The following is a 13,879-nucleotide window of genomic DNA, read 5'->3' on the forward strand; positions in this document are numbered from 1 at the left end:
AATTGAGCTAACACTGGTCCTTTCCACTTCCTCCTTCGGTGTCTAGAATTTGTTAAATCCTGATGGTTATGGTTCAGGAACCTCAAGGATATTCCTTTTGTACCTGAAGATTTGTCCAAGTCAGAGATGCTCTCTTTAAGAAAGTAACTGACCTGGCATATTTTTGTAAAGAATATATTTAATAACACAAAATGTCCAAGTCATTCTTCTGGATGGTGGGATTCTAGGTGATTTTAAATTTTTTTCTTTTTTCTTGACATTTTCCAAATTTTGTGATATGAACCTCAGTAATTGTATAAGAAAAATTAAAGTTAGTTCATAATATCTGTAGATATAAATAAAGAGGAAAATTTACAATAGTGCTAAGAGTATCTGTACTTACTCTACACCAGATGCTCAACTCAATTATTTCTGATGGAGTGGATACAATTTTTCAAAAGAAAAGTAGTATTTATACTATTACTTTTGATGTAGTAGCAGTGATGCTGTGTGTTGTCATGGTAGGGTGGGGGTTAATAAAGCAAGGAAAAAAGAAACACAAAGTATATTGAAAACCCCTGGGGTCTGAGGGGAGCATGGATCTTTAAGGATGAGGCTGGATTTTAACGCCATGGTCTAGAGACCCGAGAAGAATGTTTGTCTTTTCCCTAAAGGAAATGCTATGTTATTGAAATATTGTAGCAGGTAATTGATACCACTAGATTTTCACTTTATTTTTTTTAACATCTTTATTGGAGTATAATTGCCTTAATGGTGTGTTAGTTTCTGCTTTATAACACAGTGAATCAGCTAGACATATACATATATCCCCATATACCCTCACTCTTACATCTCCCTCCCACCCACCCTCCTTTCCCAACCCTCCGGCTGGACACAAAGCACAGAGGTGATCTCCCTGTGTTATGTGGCTACTTCCCACTAGCTATCTATTTTACATTTGGTAGTGTATATATGTCCATTCCACTCCCTCGTTTCACTCCAGCTTACCCTTCCCCTTCCCCATGTCCTCAAATCCATTCTCTACGTCTGTGTTTTTATTCTTGTCCTGCCCCTAGGATCTTAAAAACCATTTTTTCTAAAATTCCATATATATGTGTTAGCATACGGTATTTTTTTTCTCTTTCTGACTTACTTCACTCTGTATGACAGTCTCTAGGTCCATCCATCTCACTATAAATAACTCAATTTTGTTTCTTTTTATGGCAGAGTAATATCCCATTGTATATATGTGCCACATCTTCTTAATCCATTTGTCTGTCAATGTACACATAGGTTGTTTCCATGTCCTGGCTATTGTAAATAGTCCTTCAATGAACACTGTGGTACATGACTCTTTTTGAATTATGGTTTTCTCAGGGAATATGCCCAGTAGTGGGATTGCTGGGTCATATGGTAGTTCTATTTCTAGTTTTTTAAGGAATCTCCATACTGTTCTTTATAGTGGCTGTATCAATTTACATTCCCACCAACAGTGCAAGATGGTTTCCTTTTCTCCACACCCTCTCCAGCATTTATTGTTTGTAGATATTTTGATGATGGTCATTCTGACTGGTGTGAGGTGATACCTCATTGTAGTTTTGATTTGCATTTCTCTGATGATTAGTGATATTGAGCATACTTTCATGTGTTTGTTGGCAATCTGTATATCTTTTTTGGAGAAATGTCTATTTAGGTCTTCTGCCCATTTTTGGATTGGGTTGTTTGTTTTTTTGATATTGAGCTGTATGAGTTGCTTGTAAATTTTGGAGATTAATCCTTTGTCAGTTGCTTCATTAGCAGATATTTTCTCCCATTCTGAGGGTTGTCTTTTCATCTTTTTTATGTTTTCCTTTGCTGTGCAAAAGCTTTTAAGTTTCATTAGGTCCCATTTCCTTATTTTTGTTTTTATTTCCATTTCTCTAGGAGGTGGGTCAAAAAGGATCTTGCTGTGATTAATGTATTAGAATGTGCTATGATTTTCTCTAAGAGTTTTATAGTGTCTGGCCTTAAACTTAGGGCTTTAATCCATTTCAAGTTTATTTTTGTGTATGGCATTAGGGAGTGTTCTAATTTCATTCTTTTACATGTTGCTGTCCAGTTTTCCCAGCATCACTTATTGAAGAAGCTTTTTCCATTGTATATTCTTACATCCTTTATCAAAAATAAGGTGACCAATGTGTGTGGATTTATCTCTGAGATTTCTATCCTGTTCCATTGATCGATATTTCTGATTTTGTGCCAGTACCATACTGACTTGGTTACTGTAGCTTTGTAGTATAGTCTGAAGTCCGGGAGCCTGATTCCTCCAGCTCCTTTTTTCTTTCTCAAGACTGCTTTGGCTATTTGGGGTATTTTGTGTTTCCATACAAATTGTGAAAATTTTTGTTCTAGTTCTGTAAAAAATGCCATTGTAGTTTGACAGGGATTGCATTGAATCTGTGGATTACTTTGGGTAGTATAGACATTTTCACAATGTTGATTCTTCCAATCCAAGAACATGGCATATCTCTCCATCTGTTTGTATCATCTTTAATTTCTTTCATCTCTGTCTTATAATTTTCTGCATACAGGTCTTTTGTCTCCTTAGGTAGGTTTATTCCTAGTATTTTATCCTTTTTGTTGCAGTGGTAAATGGGAGTGTTTCCTAATTTCTCTTTCAGATTTTTCATCATTATTTATAGGAACGCAAGAGATTTCTGTGCATTAATTTTATATCCTGCTACTTTACCAAATACATTGATTAGCTCTAGTAGTTTTCTGGGAGCATCTTTAGGATCCTCTATGTATAGTATCATGTCATCTGAAAACAGTGACAGCTTTACTTCTTTTCTGATATGGATTCCTTTTATTTCTTTTTCTTCTCTGATGGCTGTGGCTAAAACTTGCAAAACTATGTTGAATAATAGTGGTGAGAGTGGGCAACCTTGTCTTCTTCCTGATCTTAAAGGAAATGGTTTCAGTTTTTCACCATTGAGAATGATGTTGGCTGTGGGTTTGTCCTACATGGCCTTTATTAAGTTGAGGCAAGTTCCCTCTATGCCTACTTTCTGGAGGGTTTTTATCATAAATTGGTGTTGAATTTTGTCAGAAGGTTTTTCTGCATCTATTGAGATGATCACATGGTTTTTATCCTTCAGTTTGTTAATATGGTTTATCACATTGATTGATTTGCATATATTGAAGAATCCTTGCATTCCTGGGATAAACCCCACTTGATCATGGTGTATGACTTTCTAATGTGCTGTTGGATTCTGTTTGCTAGTATTTTGTTGAGGATTTTTGCATCTATGTTCATCTGTGATATTGGCCAGTAGTTTTCTTTCTTTCTTTTAGTGTGGTTTTGGTATCAGGGCAATGGTGGCCTTGTAGAATGCGTTTGGGAGTGTTCTTCCCTCTGCTATATTTTGGAAGAGTTTGAGAAGGTTAGTTCTTTGCTCTTCTCTAAATGTTTGATAGAATTCTCCTGTGAAGCCATCTGGTCCTGGGCTTTTGTTGGAAGATTTTTAATCACAGTGTCAATTGCAGTGCTTGTGATTTGTCTGTTTATATTTTCTATTTCTTCTTAGTTTAGTCTTGGAAGGTTGTGCTTTTCTAAGAATTTGTCCATTTCTTCCAGGTTGTCCATTTTATTCGCATATAGTTGCTTGTAGTTATCTCTCATGATCCATTGTATTCCTGCAGTGTCAGTTGTTACTTCTCCATTTTCAATTCTATGGATTTGAGTCTCCTGCCTTTTTTTCTTGATGAGTTTGGCTAATGATTTATCAATTTTGTTTATCTTCTCAATGAATCAGCTTTTAGTTTTATTGATCTTTGCTATTGCTTCCTTCATTCCTTTTTCATTTATTTCTGATCTGATCTTTATGATTTCTTTCCTTCTTCTAACTTTGGGTTTTTTTGTTCTTCTTTCTCTAATTGCTTTAGGTGTACATTTAGGTTGTTTATTTGAGATGTTTCTTGTTTTTGGAGGAAGGATTTTATTGCTACAAACGTCCCTCTTAGAACTGCTTTTGCTCCATCCCATAGGTTTTGGGTCATTGTGTTTTCATTGTCATTTGTTTCTAGGTATTTTTTGATTTCTTCTTTGATTTATTCAGTGATCTCTTGGTTATTTACTAGTGTATTGTCTACCCTCCATGTGTTTGTATTTTTTACGTTTTTTTCCCTGTAATTGATATCTAGTCTCATAGTGTTGTGATTGGGAAAGATATTTGATAAGATTTCAATTTTCTTAAATTTACCAAGCCTTGATTCGTGACCCAAGGTATGCTCTATCCTGGAGAATGTTCCATGAGCACTTGAGAAGATAGTGTATTCTGTTGTTTTTGGATGGAATGTCCTGTAAATATCAATTAAGTCCATCTTGTTTAATGTATCATTAAAGTTTATGTTTCCTTATTTATTTTCATTTTGGATGATCTGTCCATTGGTGAAAGTGGGGAGTTAAAATCCCATACTATGATTTTGTTACTTTCGATTTCCCCTTTTATGGCTGCTAGTTTTTGCCTTATGTATTGAGGTGCTCCTATGTTGGGTGCATAAAATTTACAATTGTTATATCTTCTTTTTGGATTGATCCCTTAATCATTATGTAGTGTCCTTCTTTGTCTTTTGTAATAGTCTTTATTTTAGAATCTATTTTGTCTGATATGAGAATTGCTACTCTGGATTTCTTTTGATTTCTATTTGCATGGAATATCTTTTTCCATGCTCTCACTTTCAGTCTTTATGTGTCCCTAGGTCTGAAGTGGGTCTCTTGTAGACAGCATATATATGGGTCTTGTTTTTGTATCCATTCAGCCAATCTGTGTCTTTTGGTGGGAGCATTTAGTCCATTTACATTTAAGGTAATTATCGATATGTATGTTCCTATTCCCATTTTCTGAATTGTTTTGGGTTCGTTATTATAGGACTTTTCCTTCTCTTGTGATTTTGTCTAGAGAAGTTCCTTTAGCATTTGTTGTAAAGCTGGTTTGGTGGTGCTGAACTCTCTCAGCTTTTGCTTGTCTGTAAAGGTTTTAATTTCTCCATCAAATCTGAATGAGATCCTTGCTGGGTAGAGTAATCTTGATTGCAGATTTTTCTCCTTCATCACTTTCAGTATGTCCTGCCACTCCCTTCTGCCTTGCAGAGTTTCTGCTGAAAAATCAGCTGTTAACCTTATGGGGATTCACTTGTATGTTATTTGTTGTTTTTCCCTTGCTGCTTTTAATATTTTTTCTTTGTATTTAATTTTTGATAGTTTGATTAATATGTGTCTTGCCTTGTTTCTCCTTGTATTTATCCTGTATGGGACTCTCTGACCTTCCTCAACTTGATTGACTATTTCATTTCCCATATTAGGAAAGTTTTCAACTATAAATCTTCAAATATTTTCTCAGTTCCTTTCTTTTTCTCTTCTTCTTCTGGGACCCCTATAATTCGAATGTTGGTGCATTTAATGTTGTCCTAGAAGTCTGAGACTGTCCTAAATTCTTTTCATTCTTTTTTTTTTTTCTATTCTTCTCTGTGGTAGTTATTTCCACTATTTTATCTTCCAGGTTACTTATCCATTCTTATGCCTCAATTATTCTGCTATTGATTCCTTCTAGAGAATTTTAAATTTCATTTATTGTGTTGTCCATTGTTGTTTGTTGGCTCTTTAATTCTTCGATGTCCCTGTTAAACATTTCTTGTATATTCTCCTTTCTATTTCCACGATATTGGATCATTGTTACTATCATTACTCTGAATTTTTTTTCAGGTAGACTGCCTATTTCCTCTTCATTTATTTCATCTGATGGGTTTTTACTTTATTCCTTCGTCTGCTGTGTGTTTCTCTGTTTTCTCATTTTTCTTAACTTACTATGTTTGAGGTCTCCTTTTTGCAGGCTGCAGGTTCGTAGTTCCCATTGTTTTTGGTGTCATCCCCCAGTGGCTAAGGCTGGTTTAGTGGGTTATGTAGGCTTCCTGGTGGAGGGGACTGGTGCCTGTGTTCTGGTGGATGAGGCTGGATCTTGTCTTTCTGGTGGGCAGGACTACATCCTGTGGTGTGTTTGCAGTGCCTGTGACCTTATTGTGATTTTAGGCAGACTCTCTGTTAATGGGTGGGTTTGTGTTCCTGGCTTGCTAGTTGTTTGCATAGGGTTTCCAGCACTGTAGCTGGTCATTGAGTGGAGCTGGGCCTTAGCGGTGAGATGGAGACCTCTGGGAGAGCTTTTTCCATTTGATATTACTTAGAACTAGGAGGTCTCTGGTGGGCCAATGTCCTGAACCCAGGTCTCCCACATCAGAGGCACAGGCCTGACACCTGGCGGGAGCATGAAGACCCTGTCAGCCACATGGCTCAGAGGAAAAGGGAGAAAGGAAGGAAGGAAGAAAGAAAGAAAGAAAGAAAGAAAGAAAGAAAGAAAGAAAGAAAGAAAGGAAGGAAGGAAGGAAGAAAGAAAAGAAAGAAAAGAAAGTTTTTAAAAGAAAAAATTTAAAAATTTACTAAAAATTAAAAAGAAATTTAAAGTATTTAAAAAATTTAAAACGAACAGACAGAACCTTAGGACAAATGGTAAAAGCAAAGCTATATAGACAAAAATCAGAGAAAGAAACATACACGTCCACACTCACAAAAAGTGAAAAAGGAAAAAGAAAAAAAAAATATAAAAGGAAGACAGCAACCAAATCAATAAACAAATATACCAATGATAATAAATGCTAAATACTAAACTAAGATAAACATAAAACCAGAAACAAATTAGATGCAGAAAGCAAACCCCAAGTCTACAGTTGCTCCCAAAGTCCACTGCCTCAATTTTGGGAGGATTCGTTGTCTATTCAGGTATTCCACAGATACAGCATACATCAAGTTGATTGTGGAGATTTAATCCTCTGCTCCTGAAGCTGCTGGGAGAAATTTCCCTTTCTCTTCTTTGTTCACACAGCTCCCAGGGTTCAGCTTTGGATTTGGCCCTGCCTCTGCATGTAGGTCACCTGAGGGCGTCTGTTCCTGCCCAGACAGGAGGGGGTTAAAGGAGCAGCTGATTCGGGGGCTCTGGCTCACTCAGGCCAGGGGGAGGGAGGGGTTCGGATGTGGGGCAAGGCTGTGGCAGCAGAGGTCCACATGATGTTGCAACAGCCTGAGGCACACTGTGTGTTTTCCTGGAGAAGTTGTCCCTGGATCACAGGACCCTGCCAGTGGCAGGCTGCACAGGTTCCCGGGAGGGGAGGTGTGTGGATAGTGACCTGTGCTTGCACACAGGCTTCTTGGTGGCTGCAGCAGCAGCCTTAGCATCTCATGCCTGTCTCTGGTGTCCACACTGATAGCCGCGGCTTGTGCATGTCTCTGGAGCTCCTTTAGGCGGTGTTCTGATCCCCTTTCCTCCCGCACCCCGAAACAATGGTCTGTTGCCTCTAAGGCAGTTCCAGACTTTTTCCCAGACTACCTCCTGGCAAGCTGTGGCCCACAAGCTTCAGGCTGTGTTCATGCAGTCAACCCCAGTCCTCTCCCTGGGATCTGATCTCCGAAGCTGGAGCCTCAGCTCCCAGCCCCTGCCCACCCGGGCAGGTGAGCAGATAAGCCTCTCAGGCTGGTGAGTGCTGGTCAGCACTGATCCTTTGTGTGGGAATGTCTCCACTTTTCCTTCTACACCTCTATTGCTGCACTCTCTTCCACGGCTCCGATGCTTCCCCCACCCCACAATGCCCCTTCCCCACCAGTGAAGGGGCTTCCTAGTATGTGGAAACCTTTCCTCCTTCACAGCTCCTTCCCAGAGGTGCAGGTCCTGTCCCTATTTTTTTGTCTCTGTTTTTTCTTTTTTCTTTTGCCCTACCCAGGTATGTGGGGAGTTTCTTACCTTTTGGGAAGTCTGAGGTCTTCTGCCAGTGTTCAGTAGGTGTTCTGTAGGAGTTGTTCCACATGTAGGTGTATTTCTGATGTATTTGTGGGGAGGAAGGTGATCTCCATGTCTTACTCCTCCACATCTTGAAAGTCTCCCCCTAGATTTTCACTTTCAATGTATCATTCTGACTGCAACATGGGAAATGAACAGAAAGGAGAGAAGAGTGGATAAAGAAGACCTGTGGCCCAGGTGGCCTATGATGATGGCTTTGAAAGAAATAGAAATGTATCCAGAAGTATACTGGAGATGAGATTTATAGAATCTGGTGTTGGGATGCTTATTGGAAATAAAAGAGAAAAAGATGAAAAGAACATTACCAAGTCTCCTGCTGGTACAAGGGGCTACACGGTGGTGATGTTTGCCACAATGGAACATTGGAAGGGGATCAACATTGGGAGCAAAGATTGCAAAGTATGTGTTAGCCACACTGAATGTGTGTTGCCTTTGAGATTCACAAATGAAGAGGTCAAGCAGGAAGTTAAATGTAGAGATCCACAAATGAGAGACCTATCTTGGATTAGAGATCAAAATGTGTAAGTCACAAACATAGGTCAGTGCCTCTGGCATAAATGAGTGTAAAAGAAGTGGTAGACAAGGTAAGGGGTTAAGCCTTACTTGAGTCTAACTCTGTGGACACCTAAAATGGGTTTGTTTCTTTGTCAATTTTTATTTTATAGTGGAATATAGTTGATTAACAATGTTGTATTAGTTTCAGGTGTACAGCAAAATGTTTCAGTTATACATATACATGTATCTATTCTTTTTCAAATTATTTTCCTACTTAGGTGATTACACTAGTGTTAATAAAATAATGACATGGCAGCATGAAACCCCACAATGGGTCCAGGAAAATACATGTGGGTTGGTATTACTAAAATACAATGTGAGAGAAAAGGAGTGGAAATAGATGTAGGTAAGTAGATTAATGAGTTACCATTAAAGCGAATTTGCTCTCAAACCAACTTGTATGGGAGTCTGAATGCCATCTGGCAGGAGGAGTGGAGCAGCTGAAGAATATTGGCAGAGAAGATGCATGACTATATTTGTGTTTTAGGTGGGACACACTGACTGGAGCTTAGAGGATGAATTTAAGAGCAAAAAGACAGGAATGAGGAAAACCTGAGAAGTGGCTCTTGCATATTTCTGGACAAGGTGCTGAGAGACGGAATAATTGAAATACAGAGAAAGCAGACTGAAAAATATTTAAGGCACAGCATGCTCATTTGTCAGAAATGGAGAGTGAAAAGGAAGAGTCTATGGCATGACTTGCAGGCTTCTAGTTTTGAAGATGAAACAGATTACAGTGCCATTTATGGAGGGTGGCACATTTGGGGAGGAGTTTCCATGTTGGACATGTTGAATAACTATGGGATAATCAAAAGACATGATTAAGCAACATTTAATACATGAGTGAGAAAACTTAGGACGTGATTTGAGCAGGAAATAAATACTTATGGGTCATCAGCTTATAAGCAGTTGTCAAAAGTAGGAGAGTTGATGAAATTGCATAATTAGTCTCAACAAAGCAGTGGGGCCAAGAAAGTTTACGAGGGAACATGGATTTTAAGGGTTAGGTGGAGAAAGAGATGGCCAAAATAAAAAAACAAAACAAAACAAAGATCAGAGTTGTTGAGGAGAACTATGAGAAATCAACACTTTCAGGAGCATGAGGTCAAGAATGTCAGATGCAGAAGAGGAGCTTTGGATCTGAAAGTGTGGTGCATAGGACACTAACATCTTTTTGAGGTGTTTCTAAGTCCCTTCATGATGATGTTATTCTATGAAATCAATAATAGGGAGTTCTAATATGCTATAGTGGTATAAACCCACTATACCTCATCCCTCCTGCTTGTTACAACTAAAAAAGAAAAATCTATAAAAATAAATAAGTTTAAACAAAAAACCTGAAACACCTACTACCTGGGTATTCCAAACAGTAAATAAGAACAGGCAAATTGTAGAAGGAAGTCAAAATTTGGAAGAGCAAATGACAAGAGAGTGAGTTTTCCATTTTCTTTTCTTTTGGGGCTTTATCCCAAGAGCAGGCACAAGTCACAGAGTGCCTTAGCAGCCGGGTGGCTAAAACCTGAATAGAAACTCCAGTTTCTGCACAGAGGAAACAGGAAATGAACCCCTGTGGATGGAGAGAGTGTAGAGAATAATTACAACATGTTCAATTGCTCTCTCATTAAAAAGAACACTTCTGAGATTTAGGTGACTGATTCTAATCCCTGGTTTGCTAATTTAGATCTGTTTGGTTCAAAGTCTTTTAGCATTTATGTTATCTTGTGGATAAAAATGGCTATCATGACACTTTCATGTTTCTCAAAACTGTGATGAATATCAACTATAGCAGTTTATTCAAGTGCTTTAATAGATCATAAATTTTTACTTAAATATGAATTATTGGTACTACTCAAATCTACATTTCTGTTGGTTTATCAATTCTGACACTTTTACAACGTGAGTCTATATTCCAGATATCATTTGAACAGTGTCCAAGTTCAAATAATTCTCATGACTTGGCTTATCTCCGTACCTTAAATGCAATTGTTGTTTGATCAGCTGACATCATACTGTAAGCATAGTTTTTTCCTTGATTCTATCTTTTATATGTAATTATAGATGTAGTATCCCAGTCTCAGCTGTCAGATGTTTTATTTAAAGCCCAGTGTCTTAGGAACAAGGAAAACCCATTTATTGATGATGTAAATTTGCCTCCGTGGACTGTGACATCTTCATACTTTCCTTTTTCCACATAATTATAGTTCTGAGAGGTGTGTGAACCAACCTAATCACTTGGAACTCATGTCATTTAGACGGTTAGTACCTTTTATTATTATGACCTTTGAGTAATGGTTTCTGAATCAGTGCCACTGGAATAAGAGCTTGATTTTTTCTCTTTATAGTACTATTCAGAATAATCACTGTTTTTGATATAATCATTGGGAACCAGATGTCCACGTATAATTGAATACATCTCTATGAGTTTCCTTTCAGATCAATTGTATTCTGGATATTTCATAAAGCGATAACTCCAACTGTAACCACAAATTGATGGTTCTCTTCCCCTCTCTCCTTCTCCTCCCCCTCCTCCTCCTCCCCTCTTTCTTCTTCTTCTTTTCTCTCTCTCTCTCATCTCCCCCTTAAAAGGAAAACCCCTTTCAATTTTTTATTATTTTATTTTATTTTATTTGCAGTACACGAGCCCCTCACTGTTGTGGCCTCTCCCATTGCAGAGCACAGGCTCCGGACGCGCAGGCTCAGCAGCCATGGCTCACGGGCCCAGCCACTCCGTGGCATGTGGGATCCTCCAGGACCGGGGCACGAACCCGTGTTCCCTGCATCGGCAGATGGACTGTCAACCACTGCACCACCAGGGAAACCCTCAATTTTTTAAAATAAAGGACCAAATATTAAAGAATATTTATTATCCATAATTAAATCTAAACACATCAAAGCATTTTCAAGTTTATGCAGATTCAAAATTAGTGAAATTTAAAGGAAATTATTTGCATTAACAAAATAATTTAAGTCCCATTTGTACCAGCAAGCTATATAATCTATTTGATCTGTTTTACCTACCATTTCCTACAAATAAAAGAACCTTTTCATTCAAATGATCAATTCTGGAGGAGGAAAGTTTTTCAATCTTCATGTGTTACTCTATTTCTTTTCAAAAATCAGTAAACTTTTACATAACACACATGTTGACAATATTTTCTAAAAGTTAAAAAAATGTAAATACATCTTGAGACAAAAAATTATATGTATAGCTGATTTACTTTGTTATAAAGCAGAAACTAACACAGCACTGTAAAGCAATTATATTCCAATAAAGATGTTAAAAAAATTAAATGTCACTTTAAACTAGAAAATTAACTTGGATTAAAAAATTTTGAATATCTGAGACATTTTGAAGCCCTATGGGAAATAAGCATAGTTAATTTAATACATTCCTCATGCATACCTCACAGAAAAAATCATTATAAGCCTGAAATAAAAGAGATGTAGAAATTGAAAACTTAACTATACATATTTAAATTTGAATTTAGGGTAATCTCAGATCAATATCTATTTATTATTTATGTTTCATTCTCTCTTATTTCAACTATTATCTTTTTCAGATTAAGCAACTGCTGAGATATCTATATATCTACTAAAATCTAATGTAAATTAGTTGACACATCAATTCCTTTCCATTTAATTTAACAAAGATTATAAAATAATCATAACACCAACAAAAATGGTAGCTATCATTTTAGAAAGTATGCTTGACATGATGCCAAGCAATCCATTTACTACACTCAAACACACACACACACACACAATTTCAGCAACTGCAATGAACCTGATGTTACTATCTTTATGCTACAGGTAATTAAGCTGAGTTTGGAAAAGTAATTAAATTGCAGGATTTTATATAACTATTGTAGCAGTGGTGGGATTTGAACACTGGCCTGATAACTCTTTTAAATAAAATGTTTCTATTTTGTATTAGGAGCTAAGAAGATAGACATGATGAACAACCAGGTTCTGTGCTCAAGCCATTCACAATCAAAATTGAGCAGGTAGGGGGCTTCCCTGGTGGCACAGTGGTTGAGAGTCCGCCTGCTGATGCAGGGGACATGGGTTCGTGCCCCAGTCTAGGAAAATCCCACATGCCGCAGAGTGGCTGGGGCTGTGAGCCGTGGCCACTGAGCCTGCACATCTGGAGCCTGTGCTCCGCAACGGGAGAGGCCACAACAGTGAGAGGCCCGCGTACCGCAAAAAAAAAAAAAAAAAAAAAAAAAAAAAATTGAGCAGGTAGGTTGTGAACTCATAAGCCAATAAAATCAGTAGAATAGACATAGATAAATGCAACATGAAAATAGTTACATGATAAGGTACAGAGCTACAAGGGAGAACTAAGTACACTGGGATGGGAAACCTTAGCTCTGCAGGCACTTTGGAGAATTCTCACCCACAGCTCTGCCTTCTGCCACCTGGCTACTGTTCCAAGACCTTGGTTTGCCCATTTCTAACTTTTCTGACCGTCCACCTCTGAAAAATGCAGCATTATTATTGGAAAAAAGACGTTAGTACTGTGAAAGACTTACTGCTCCTCACCCACCCACTCATTGATCATCAGCTAGGATTTGACCCCTGCACTCCATGCTCTGCCAGGGCTAAGTATCTCCACTCCCTGCAGAGATTTTTTGTTATATTAGACAACCAGTCCAAATAAAACTATTCTACAGGTCAAGGTGTGAAGAGAGCCGCTTTCTCTTATTGGGATGTGGAGTCTTCCTCATAACATCACCGCTTGACCATCATCATTTGCAGATTTTGGAAAATACATTATAAATTATTTTAAAGGTTTTGTTTTATGCACAACAAAACCAGTTGTATTTTCCTTTTCCATATCAATTTTCTTCTGTTTGTACGTGAATGTAGAGAGTAAAAATGTGGACTGGATTCTAAGTGTTGGGTAATCTGGCTTGCTGAAGTTTGGTGGAGACATTGTCATTTGATCTGTAGTCAAGTCAGAGTGAGCAGGAGTGGGGCTGCTAATAGTGCCAGAGAGCAGGACAGATGTGAGGTCATCAGAGCAGAAAAGAGGGGTTTACAAGTGTGCGAGGGAGTCCTTGGAACACACATAGCTGGTTGGTTATTTTGTTTTGTTTGGCTTTTTTTTTTTTTTTTTTGTAAGCTAAGTTTATCATCTTATGAAGCAATTAAAAAAAAATGTCTCTTACAGAATAAAACTACCATAAAGTGGTTTGATTTCATGTAGCAATTTTGCTCAAATCATATTTAAAAAAATGTAACATCTACTTTCACCTTTCATCATCATAAATTTCTTGATAATAATTCAAGTGTGAACATCAATCTATTTTTTTAGTGTTATTTAGTGTTTATATTCTAGGCATCATTATTTAAAATTATAGTTTCAACCAAAAATATGGATAGGTGGCTGAAATTAGGAAATTTAGTGATAGATTTGAAATAAATGCAAACACACACAAAAGTTATAAGGAATATTCAGA

This window comes from Lipotes vexillifer, unplaced genomic scaffold, assembly GCF_000442215.2.
Source record: "Lipotes vexillifer unplaced genomic scaffold, Lipotes_vexillifer_v1.1 scaffold921, whole genome shotgun sequence".
Lineage (NCBI taxonomy): Eukaryota > Metazoa > Chordata > Mammalia > Artiodactyla > Lipotidae > Lipotes > Lipotes vexillifer.